This window comes from Pongo pygmaeus, chromosome 6 (assembly GCF_028885625.2).
Source record: "Pongo pygmaeus isolate AG05252 chromosome 6, NHGRI_mPonPyg2-v2.0_pri, whole genome shotgun sequence".
Classification (NCBI taxonomy): Eukaryota; Metazoa; Chordata; class Mammalia; order Primates; family Hominidae; genus Pongo; species Pongo pygmaeus.
Window position 1 is genome coordinate 103,640,339 of NC_072379.2, and position 10,836 is coordinate 103,651,174.

The 10,836-nt window shown below is 46.2% G+C and overlaps 1 protein-coding gene across 17 annotated transcripts in view; it reads right to left on the reverse strand.

Moving 5' to 3' along the window:
- SRPK2 (SRSF protein kinase 2) overlaps window positions 1-10,836 on the reverse strand; it is a 292,635-nt gene that overhangs the window by 235,827 nt on the left and 45,972 nt on the right. The gene's annotated exons all lie outside the window — the stretch shown is intronic.

Genomic DNA, 10,836 nt, shown 5'->3' on the forward strand with positions numbered 1-10,836 from the left:
GGGAGTGGTGGCTCACGCCTGTAATCCAGCACTTTGGGAGGCTGAGGTGGGTGATCACCTGACATCAGGAGTTTGAAACCAGCCTGGCCAACATGGTAAAACCCATCTCTACTAAAAATACAAAAAGTTAGCCAGGTGTGGTGGTATGTGCCTGTAATCCCAGCTACTCGGAAGGCTGAGGCAGGAGAATCACTGGAACCTGGTAGGCAGAGGTTGCAGTGAGCCGAGATCGTGCCACTGCACTCCAGCCTGGCTGCCAGAGTGAGACTCTGTCTCAAATAAATAAATAAATAAATAAGGGCTGGGCGGGGTGACTCATGCCTGTAATCCCAGCACTTGGGGAGGCCGAGGCGGGCAGATCAGCTGAGGTGGGGAGATCGAGACCATCCTGGCTAACACAGTGAAACCCCATCTCCACTAAAAATACAAAAAATTAGCTGGGCGTGGTGGCACATGCCTGTGAAACCCCGTCTCTACTAAAAACACAAAAAATGAGCCAGACATGGTGGCACATGTCTGTAATCCCAGCTACTCGAAAGGCCGAGGCAGGAGAATCTCTTGAACCCAGGAAGCGGAGGTTGCGGTGAGCCGAGATCGCACCATTGCACTCCAGCCTGGGCAACAAGAGCAAAACTCCGTCTCAAAATATTAATATTAATATTATTAATAATAATAATTAAATAAAATAAAAATATAAATGGGAAACATTATTTTTGTAGAATCTGAAACATTCCTAGGACTGTCCAGCTTATTAGCGTTAAAATTACTGCTGTGTCAGAGAGGCTTACAGCACCAAATATAGCCATATAAAAATTTCCTCAAAAAGAGCTGCCTAGGCCAGGCACCGTGGCTCACACCTGACACAAGAAAAGGATCTTTCATAACATGCTGTTTGTCTAGCTCCCTGGTCTCACCTCCCAACACTTTCCACAAAGACATTAAACTCAACACATACCAAATTACTTTCAGAATCCACCTTGTTCTCGCTCTCCTCCATGCCCCTGTACATACGCTGCTTTTCTCTCACTGAAAAAGTTACATGCTCTCCCTAACTTTGTCATTCTCCTCCCACACAGCCCCACATACCCAAACTATGGATTTGACCTGGATAGGGAAAAACAGATAAGCTTCAAATAAAACAGGAAGAGGAAAGGAGGGACAATAAAATGGAATATACAAAAGTCTAGAATGGGAAAAGGGGAAACAGAGCCAAAAAGAGGCAAAGGAATAAACTGCTGAGCTAGTACCCAAATACAAATGACATAAAAAATGTGCTAAGGGCCTGAAAAATTTATTTCTAAACCCAAACCTGCTCCCAAGAGGCCCTGCAGGTAGGATGTGTTCACAAGTTAAATAAAAGTGGTAAGAGATACCACTCTTACACATAAGTGGTAAGAGATGTACAGATAAGTGGTAAGAGATGGTAAAGAAGGTGGAAAGAAGGCTTCAAGGAGGACTTGAAAGTCCTGAATGTCTGAATGGCAAACATTTGTAAAATGTGTCACTATTGGCAGGAGCAGTGGTTTGCACCTGAAAACCCAGCACTTAGGGAGGCAAAGGTGGGATGATTGCTTGAGCCCAAGAGTTTAAGACCAGCCTGGGCAACCTAGTGAAATCCCATCTTTACAAAAAATACAAAAACTAGCCAGGTATGGTGGCACGTGCCTGTAGTCCCAGCTATACAGGAAGCTGAGGTGGGAGGATCACTTGAGCCCAGGAGGTTGAGGCTACAGTAAGCCAAGGTCGCACCGATGTACTCCAGCCTGGGCAATAGAGCGAGACCCTGACTCAAAACAAACAACAAAAAAAATCACCATTATTAAGATAAACAGTACTTTAGCAGTAATGGAGTCTTTGACACAGGACAAGGTGAAGGCCAGAAAATCTGCAGACATCTGTGTGTTCAGGTGTCCAATCCTCCACCAGAACACAGGCTCCATTAGCAAAGAACCCTTGTTCATACATCCTTCAATTTCCTACACATGTTTTCTGACTAACAGTGAATTTCCATTTTAGCACTTTGTATTTCAATATTCTGCTCAATTATGATTACAAATGAATTATAAGTACCCATTTTTCATAAATCTTTATCTCTTAGTTTACAACGTCATATCTTTTTTATTTTTTATTTTTTTGGAGATGGAGTTTTGCTCTTGTCGCCCAGGCTGGAGTGCAATGGTGCCATCTCGGCTCACTGAAACCTCTGCCTCATGGGTTCAAGCGATTCTCCTGCCTCAGCCTCCCGAGTAGCTGGGATTATAGGCATGCGCCACCACGCCCGGCTAATTTTTGTATTATTAATAGAGACGGGGGTTTCACCATGTTGGCCAGGCTGGTCTCGAACTCCTGACCTCAGGTGATCCACCAGACTCAGCCTCCCAAAGTGCTGGGATTACAGGTGTGAGCGACCACGCCTGACCTACAATGTCACATCATTCTATTTTTTCAAAAGCATTCTCACCAGAGGTTAGCAAACGCTTTCTGCAAAAAGCAAAATGGTGAACCTTACAAAACCATAAGGCTTTGTAAGCAATATGGTCTCTCTCAAAACCACTCCAACCCTGCCACTGTGGCACAAAGGCACACAGACTATATGTAAACAAAATGAATATGATTGTGTTTCAAAAAAAACTTCATTTATGGACATAGAATTTTTTTTTTCTTTTAAGATTATAGCTCAGTGAGCCTTGAACTCCTGGGCTCAAGTGATCCTCCCACCTCAGCCTCCCAAGTAGCTGGGACCCCAGGTGTATGCTGCCACACCTTTGTTTTTTTTTTTTTTTTTTTGGTAGAGATAGGATATCACTATGTTGACCAGGCTGGTCTCAAATTCCTGGTTTCAAGTGATCCTCCTGCCTCAGTCTTCCAAAGAGTACCTGGGCTATGCACTGAAATCTGAATTTCCTGTAATGTCACAAAATCTTCTGAATTTTTTCAATCATTTAAAAACGTAAACGCTATCTTACAAGCCATACAAACACACACGACAGACTATATCTGGCTGGCAATCCACAGTTTGCAGACCCCTGCTCTACACTCTAACTTAAAGATTTGACTATACAACCCTTCCACTACTCCATATTTCCAAAGTACCACAATTAACTTTATTTGCAAGTCTTTCCGCTAACCCTCATGTGATGGCCTCTGGGAAATGAACAATTAGGCATTCTTCTGATTTAAAGCCGTTCAGGTTCACCCACACTCACACTTTAAAAAAAAAAAAAAAGGCCAGGAGTAGTCACTAACGCCTGTAATCCCAACACTTTGGAGGCTGAAGCAGGTGGATCACCTGAGGTCAGGAGTTCAAGACCAGCCTGGCCAACATGGTGAAACCCCGTCTCTACTAAAAATACAAAAATTAGCTGGGTGTGATGGCAGCAGCCTGTAATCCCAGTCACTCAGGAGGCTGAGGCAGAAGAATCACTTGAACCCAGGAGGCGGAGGTTACAGTGAGCCAAGATCGCACCATTGCACTCCAGCCTGGGCAACAAGAGGGACACTCCATCAAGGACGGGAGGGGAGGGGAGGGGAGGGGAGAGGGGAGGGGAGGGGAGGGGAGGGGAGGGGAGGGGAGGGGGGAGGGGAGGGGAGGGGAGGGGGGGGAGGGGAGGGGGGAGGGGAGGGGAGGGGAGGGGGGAGGGGAGGGGAGGGGAGGGGAGGGGGGAGGGGAGGGGGGAGGGGAGGGGGGGGGAGGGGAGGGGAGGGGAGGGGGGAGGGGAGGGGGGAGGGGAGGGGAGGGGGGAGGGGAGGGGAGGGGGGAGGGGAGGGGAGGGGGGAGGGGAGGGGAGGGGGGAGGGGAGGGGAGGGGGGAGGGGAGGGGAGGGGGGAGGGGAGGGGAGGGGGGAGGGGAGGGGAGGGGGGAGGGGAGGGGAGGGGGGAGGGGAGGGGAGGGGGGAGGGGAGGGGAGGGGGGAGGGGAGGGGAGGGGGGAGGGGAGGGGGGAGGGGGGAGGGGAGGGGGGAGGGGAGGGGGGAGGGGAGGGGAGGGGAGGGGAGGGGGGAGGGGAGGGGGGAGGGGAGGGGGGAGGGGAGGGGGGAGGGGAGGGGGGAGGGGAGGGGGGAGGGGAGGGGAGGGGAGGGGAGGGGAGGGGACTTGCTTATCTAGTTTCTGATTTAAAACACTGAAGAAAGGAAAGGGGGATTTTAAGTAGCAGTGTAAATGACACAAAGAACAGTAACAACTGTTCTATTGACGTCAAATGCCAAAAAGAGTCCATTATGATGAATCTCAATTCTCAGTCTCAACTTCTCTCCCATAGATTGAAAAACTAAAATCTAAACAGTAGCTTTTGAGTTTGATGAGATATCCTAAAGTCATTCTCACATTTTAAAGAAATGCCAAAAACTAAACAAATGAATAATATGACCAAGCATATCGCAAGAAACGAAAAAAAAATTCATTATAAGGAAAACACATTATATGTGCTATGTAACAATTATAAGCTATTACAGGGAATAACAGGAAAGACAACTGAAACAGCTTATCTTTCAAAGGATGAAAACTTCTCAAACTCGTTCGTCTATATATTCATTCATATTTGTTTTACACATGAACATGTCAATGTGTTTGGAATACAAGTAGGGCAAGAAATTGGTGATCAAAACAGACATGGTCTGTGAGCTCTTGGGCCTATGTTCTACATCTGCTCTTTCCATTATCATACCCATCAGCCCCACGTAGCTATTTAAATTTAAATTAGAGTTAAATAAAATTAAAAACCGGTTCCTCAGTCACACTAGTCACACTTCACATGTCAAGGGCCAGCTTTCACCTATGATACTGGACATCACAGATACAGAATGTTTCCATAATCACAGAAAGTTCTGTTCGGTAGCAAAGGTTTAAAACGTTACGTACTTCCCTCTCTCTGCTGACTAGACATTAAGATGAAACTTAACTTCTTTCTTTTAAAAAAGAATGCAAAATTTTACTGCTGTCTTTTAGAGAAGTACCAGGTGACAGTCTTTCTACAGATGTACTTTATATCAAAGCTGAAAAAACTTCTAAGGTTTTCTAATCCAGCAAAATAATCACCAAATGCCTTTACCAAGGTTTTAAAGTTTTTTTAAAAATTCATGGAGGTAAGTATTTCATCATCAATAACTATTCCAATTTACTAATTGGCTTCAAACCATTCTCAACTGCATTCACAACTGCTGCAGTATTTCCTTTCCTAGAAAGTAAAGGATTCTGCACTTAACTGTTTATCACATAACTCTCTATGATGCAGAAAACAGCTACTGCTTGTCACCTCTGCATGGTGACTGGAACACAGAGGGTACTCAAACAACTGTTATATGAAGGTCAATAAACTGTAAGTCTCCAGCACTGTCAAAAGCAACACAAGGCCAGGTGCGATGGCTCACGCCTATAATCCCAGCACTTTGGGAGGGCAAGGCGGGCGGATCACGAGGTCAGGAGTTCAAGACCAGCCTGGCCAATATGGTGAAACCCCGTCTCTACTAAAAACACAAAAATTAGCCAGGCATGGTGGTGTGCGCCTGTAGTCCCAGCTACTCAGGAGGCTGAGGCAGAAGAATTGATTGAACCCCAGGAGGCAGAGGAGGTTGCAGTGAGCCGAGATCGCACCACTGCACTCTAGCCTGGGTGACAGAGCAAGACTCCATCTCAAAAAAAACAAACAACAACAACAACAAACCCACAAAAGCCACATTCCATTTCACAACTCTAGTTACTGATGGAGCTTCCAGTCTTTGCTGCTTCTCATTTGTTAAAAAAAAAAAAAACTTTATTAACTGCATGATTTAAGCAGCACCAAACTGCTTGGGTATCGGTTTTCTGGGTCCCTGAAAATCAAGGACTTACTAAAAAGTAAAAATTCTACATGAAGAAATAAAACATTGCACATTGCCCGGGAACTGTAAAATTAATATAAATTAATTTATCTTTTACTTGGCTATAAGATAGACTGGCTTTTTTTTTTTTAAGATAAGGTTTCACTCTGTCACCCAGGCTGAAGTGCAGTGGGCATGATCATGGCTCACTGAAACCTCCACCTCTGGGCTCAAGCAACCCTCCCACCTCTACTCAGCCTTCTAAGTAGCTGGGACTACAGACACGTGCCACCACGCCCGGCTAATTATTTAATTTAGTAGAGACAGGGTCTTGCTATGTTGCCCAGGCTGGTCTTAAACTCCTGGACTCAAGCAATCCTCCGGCTTCAGTCTCCCAAAGTGCTGGGGATTACAGGTCACCATGCCTGGCTACTTTTTTTTAAAATTTTTGTAGAGACAGGTCTCACTAGCCCAAGCTGGTCTCAAATTCCTGGACTCAAGTGATCCTCCCACCTCACCCTCTCAAAGTGCTGGGATCACAGGAGTGAGCCACCATATTGACCACAGACTGGCTTATAAATATGTGTAACTACAGTGAGATATTCAGCCAAAGAATGAGGGGGAGGGGGAGGAGGAGGAAAAATTATGGCTGGGCATGACGGCCCATGCCTATACTCCCAGCACTTTGGGAGACGAAGGCGGGAGGATCGCTTGAGTCCAGGAGTTTGAGACTAGCCTAGGCAGCTTGGCAAGACCCCCATCTCTGCAAAAAAATTTTAAAAATTAGCCAGGCATGGTGGCACAAACTTGTGGTCCCAGCTACTTGGAAAGCTGAAGCAGAAGAATTGCTTGAACCCAGGAGGCAGAGGTTGCAGTGAGCTGAGATGGCACCACTGCACTCCAGCCTGGGTGACAGGGTGAGACTCTGGCTCAAAAAAAAAAAAAAAGAAAAGAAAAGCGGTAGCTTGCACAATTAATTCTAAATTACATTAAAAAAGACATCTCAAATGTCTCAACTACTCATGAAAGACAGCTGTATCAAAATTGTACATTTTCCTTGAAAACAGAAATCAAAATGTTTTCAAATTAGTCCATACCAGTGACATATACCATTAATATTAATGAGAATATGGCTGCTTGGCAAACTTTTTTTTTTTTGAGATGGAGTTTCACTCTTGTTCCCCAGGCTGGCGTGCAATGGTGCGATCTCAGCTCACTGCAACCTCCGCCTCCCGGGTTCAAGCGATTCTCATGCCTCAGCCTCCTGAGTAGCTGGGATTACAGGCATGGGCCACCACGCCCGGCCAATTCTGTATTGTTAATAGAAATGGGGTTTCTCCACGTTGGTCAGACTGGTCTCGAACTCCTGACATCAGGTGATCCACCCACCTCGGCTTCCCAAAGTGCTGGGATTACAGGTGTGAGCCACCGCACACAGCAGGCAAACTTAATAAGCCACTATTTGGTATAGAATGCCTCTGAATTATTTTCTTTTTTTTTTTCAGATGGAGTCTCGCTCTGGTGTCCTGGCTGGAATGCAATGGCATGATCACGGCTCACTGCAACCTCCACCTCCTGGTTCAAGCGATTCTCCCGCCTCAGCTTCCTGAGTAGCTGGGATTACAGAGGCACCTGCCGTCATGCCCGACTAATTTTTGTATTTTAGTAGAGATGAGGTTTCACCATGTTGGCCAGGCTGGTGTTCAACTACTGACCTCAGGTGATCCAACTGCCTTGGCTTCCCAAAGTGCTGGAATTACAGGCATGAGCCACCATGCCCAGCTGCATTTGAACTATTTTCTAACCAAACTAGTTCTGCCCAATCAGATGATATGCTTTAAAAAAATTTTTTTTATCTAAAGAAAGTTATCATTCATGCCAGCACTGAAAACAGAAAATAAAAAATAAGAAATAAATATAACAGAGCAGCCGGGCGCAGTGGCTCACGCCCGTAATCCCAGCACTTTGGGAGGCCAAGGCAGGCGGATCACCTGAGGTTAGGGGTTCAAGAACAGCCTGGCCAACATGGTGAAACCCCATCTCTACTAAAAATACAAAAATTAGCCGGGTGTGGTGGCGCTTTCCTGTAATCCTAGCTACTTGGAAGGCTGAGGCAGCAGGAGAATCACCTGAACTCGGAGGCGGAGGTTGCAGTGAGCCTAGATCGCATCACTGCACTCCAGCCTGGGCAACAGAGTGAGAATTTTGTAGAAAGAGAGAAAGAGAGAAAAAAAAAGAGAAGGAAGGAAGGGAGGGAGGGAGGGAGGGAGGGAGGGTGGGAGGGAGGGGAGGAAGGGAGGGAGGGGAGGGGAGGGGAGGGGAGGAAGAAAAGAAAGAAAGAAATCAGAGCTTGTCAAGAACCTATGAAAGAATTAGGGGGGCCAAGCATGGTGGCTCACGCCTGTAATCCCAGCACTTTGGGAGGCCAAGGTGGGGGGATCACTGGGGGTTGGGAGTTCAAGACCAGCCCGACCAACATGGAGAAGCCCCGTCTCTACTAAAAATACAAAATTAACTGGGCATGGTGGCGCATGCCTATAATCCCAGCTACTCAGGAGGCTGAGGCAGGAGAATCACTGGAACCTGCGAGGCGGAGGTTGCAGCAAGCCGAGATCACACCATTGCACTCCAGCCTGGGCAACAAGAGTGAAACTCCATCTCAAAAAAAAAAAAAAAAAGAATTAGGAAAAGAGAGTAATAACATATAGTAGCATTAAAATACAACCACACCTTAATACCCTATGTAATCAGAGATTCTTCACAAATATCCATGTGAAAGTCCTAGGGTCAAGGACTGGCTAAGCCCAAAAACCAGAGATAACTGAACAGACACAGCAGGAAGAAAAGAGTAAATAGCAAAGTTACTATTTATTGAACGGTGCCTGTCATTTTTTTTGAGCCGGAGTCTCGCTCTGTCGCCAGTCTGGTGTGCAGTGGCGTGATCTCGGCTCACTGCAACCTCCACCTCCCAGGTTCAAGCGATTCTCCTGCCTCAGCCTCCTGCGTAGCTGGGATTACAGGCACATGCCACCACGCCTGGCTAATTTTTATATTTTTAGTAGAGATGGGGTTTCACCATGTTGGCCAGGATGTTCTCGATCTCCTGACCTCGTGATCCACCCTCCTCGGCCTCCCAAAGTGCTAGGATTACAGGCATGAGCCACCACGCCTGGCCGAACAGTGCCTATCTTGATACAGCAGGCATTATGCTAAATATATCACCTGAATTTTTACTTAATCCTCACAATAACTCTGTGGTTGCTACAATTTTTTTTTCTTTTTTTTTGAGACGGAATCTCTCTCTGTCACCCAGGCTGGAGTGCAGTGGCTCAATCTGAGCTCACCGCAACCTCCGCCTCCACCGTTTCAAGTAATTCTCCTGCCTCAGCCTCCCAGGTAGCTAGAACTACAGGCATACGCCAACACACCCAGCTAATTTGTGTATTAGTAGAGACGGGGTTTCTCCATATTAGCCAGGCTGGTCTCGAACTCCTGACCTCAAGTGATCTGCCCACCTTGGCCTCCCAAAGTGCTATAGTTGCTATAATTAATCCCATTTTACAAATGAGAAAACGGAGGTACACAGATAACTTAAACATGTTCATATTACATGGCTATTAAGCCGTTATACAGCAGGATTAGGGTAAGAAGCCACGTCTGCCAGCCAACCCTATACTACATTAAAGTTTACAGAGCCTATCTTATGTGCTTTATCTATTTGCTACCACCTTATGATATGATTTGAATGTTTATCCCATCTGAAACTCACGTTAAAACTTAATCCCCAATGTGGGTATTATGAGGCAGGTCTTTAAGAGGTGACTGTGTCATGACGGTTCTGCCCTCATGAATGGAACCTATTCATGGATTAATGAGTTAACAAATTTTAATGAGTTATCCTGGGAGTGAGACTGGTGGCTTTATAAGAGGAAGAGACCTGAGCTAGCACACTCAGCCCCCTAACCATGTGATACTCTAGGCCACCTTGGGGCTCTGCAGAGTCCCCACCAGCAAGAAGGTCCTCATTAGATGCACCCCTTGACCTTGGCCTTCCCAGCATGCAGAACTGAAAGAAATAAATTCCTTTTCTTTATAAATTACCCAGTCTTAACCAGGCCTACCCCTGGTTAAGGCTGGGTAACAGGCTCACCCCTATAATCCCAGCACTCTGGGAGGCTGAGGCAGGCGAAATCACCTGAGGTCAGGAGTTTGAGACCACCCTAGGTGACAGAGTTACATTCCATCTCAAAAATAATAATAATAATAATAAATTACCTGCCGGGCGCGGTAGCTCACAACTGTAATCCCAGCACTTTGGGTGGCCGAGGCAGGAGGATCGCCTGAGGTCAGGAGTTTAAGACCAGCCTTGCCAAAATGGTGAAACCCCATCTCCACTAAAAATACAAAAAATTAGCTGGGTGTGGTGGCCGGCACCTATAATCCCAGCTACTCGGGAGGCTGAGGCAGCAGAATCGCTTAAACCCAGGGGGCGGAGGTTGCAGTGAGCCAAGATTGTGCCATTGCACTCCAGCCTGGGCTACAAGAACAAGACTCCATCTCAAAAAAAAAAAAAAAGAAGAATAAATAAATAACCCAGTCTCAGAAATTCAGTTACTGCAACAGTAAACAGACTAAGACACCTTTATAATCCACTGTAAAGTAGGCTGTGCAGTTTGATGATCCTATTTTCTTAGAGAAAATAAGAGATTCAAGAAGGATGAATCATTCCCTCCCTATGGAGCAAGCAGCAGAGCTGGGTCTAGAATCCCCATCTTCTAACTCTTCACCACTGTTTCTCCTCCTCAATATGCTTAGCCAGTGTGGTGGTTTCAAATATATGTTCACAAATTACTTAATTTGCATCTCTTCAAAGGGCAGAACCTGAACTCTCCCTTGAGTGTGGGCTGTACCCAGTAACTCCCTTCTAACAAACGCAGCAGAAGTGACAGTGTGAGGTCTTCTAAGGGTGTGTTATAAAAATGTAACCGCAGCTTCCTCCTTGCTCCCTCTTGATGAAGCCAGCTGACATGTTGTCAGAACAT